Genomic DNA, 2,105 nt, shown 5'->3' with positions numbered 1-2,105 from the left:
GAGAGAGAGAGAGAGAGAGAGAGAGAGAGAGAGAGAGAGAGAGAGAGAGAGGGAGAATCTCTCTATATGCATGTATATATAATGTATATATTAAGGCAATGCTTGGCGATCTTTAAATAGCCAACGCCCACTTTTGCCTCCCCTAAGACGCAAAACTTTCGTACCGCCTACCCACATGTTTTTTCCAGGAGGGGCATGACATAACAACTGTCACTACCCAGGGGATCCCGTACCCACCATTCCACCCGCCCACCAAAATATCCAAATCGCTCACTAGATGCCGTTAACGCCCAGGTTAGGAAACATTGGGTTAGGGTATTGGATTTTGTCTTGTTGAGATCTCTTCATAATCCAAACAGAATGCAAGAGTGCAAAGGGACATTTAGAACTAAAAACAGATATTAGACAAATATCACCTCAGAATCGAGGCATGAAGTAGAATTTCGCAAGGTTTAGGAACGCCTATTATATTTTCCCTTTATTATACATCATGCATCGTAGTAAATGACGTAATATACGCGGAGCCATTTCCATTTCGAGATTTAACACATTAACTATTTCTTAGCTGTACATTTTGACCCTTGATTTTGTCCTAGAATGTTGCTAGGTTAAGGAACGCCAATCACATTTTCCTTTTATTTGACAACGAGCACGGAAGTGAAACAAATCAAAGCTTGTGGTACCAACGTTCATCTTTGACGTAATATACGCTGAGACATTTTTGTTACGTGATTTAACACATTAACTATTTCTCACCCATTTCTTTTCCGCCTATCTGTTATTGACATGCCTGTCATTCATAATTTATGCTGTTTTCATAGAAGTCTCTTGTAATTGTAAAATCTGTGATGTGGGCCAATGACCTTAAACGCAGAATAAAATAATGGTCTACTTTTTTCTCCTATCCTATACAAAAGTGTACAAATAGATAAATCTATATCTAAATTAGGACGTAACATTTATTTCCCCGCACCAGCCCAAATTTAGCCAAAAAATAATTGTTCTTTTCCTTGCCCGAATCATACTTCCTTTGCCATCTTCAGCCCTCATGCATATACTAAGGCTGACTCACCCCGACTTCATAAGAAAAAGTAAAGGATTAAACAAATTCTTGTTCCAAAAGATTCTAAGTCCTGAAGAACTTTTTAAAACTCGCAAACAATTAAAACATCGGAAAATCTTTTTAGAACCTTTCTTAAAGAAAATCTTCAGTCTCTCATTTTGTTTCAACAGTCGCCCCTCCCACAGCCACATAACGCTAGCCAGATTATGCCACTCACTATCTGGTACGGTCAGTCTCCCTCCTCCCACCTCCATATCCCTACCCCCGGAAATTAAAAATAATAAAAAATCTAATGAAATAACCTCTGTCACGGTTCGACGTGCTAGAAGACACGTCCCCGTGTCTGGTACCATCAGTATCTCACGCCTCCCCTCTCTCCGCCCATATTTTTTGCCATCTCTCATCGTGTCTCTTTAGTTTGATCTGAAGGCCATCTTTGTTTGGTCTCTCCACCCTTCTCTTTACTGTCAACTGCACATTTATCCACTGGAATCCTTTCATCTCTTCCCCACGTCACGCATTTGCGTGTAAATGAATCCAACCTATACAGGCCGTGTTTAAACAAAAATTATTTTGATCCTTGATTTTGCCCTGGTATCTATGTATCCACACTGACTCTCTTCACGCATACGCGATAGCTACGTGATAGTGACATTATTTCCTGCTTCTCTGAATGTCTTGTTCACAACCACACAAGGTGTAAATGATGATAGATTGTAAATTACGTTTTACAACCCTGACAGCACAATTACGTTGGGTGGTTGGTGGTTCCTCTGGTCCTTCTTCCCTACCAAACACCTATCGTCCTTATCTTTTTTTCTTTTATTTGTATCTTAACCCCTAAAAATGACTTTTCTAATCTTAAGCACTTAAGGGACCTATTCGTTGCTGTTGAACCTGACCGATAAACCACAGACGTCGGTTGCTGTTGTATCTTAGCGTTATCTGAACCTTTTCTAAGATTTACTTTGGGGCTCTTCCATTAGAAAAAAACAAATGACAGAGGGGGTGGGGGATTCCGCCGGGACATAGCGAAGGTAGG

Source organism: Aplysia californica, unplaced genomic scaffold (genome assembly GCF_000002075.1).
Source record: "Aplysia californica isolate F4 #8 unplaced genomic scaffold, AplCal3.0 scaffold00051, whole genome shotgun sequence".
NCBI lineage: Eukaryota > Metazoa > Mollusca > Gastropoda > Aplysiida > Aplysiidae > Aplysia > Aplysia californica.
This window is presented reverse-complemented; position numbering follows the sequence as displayed.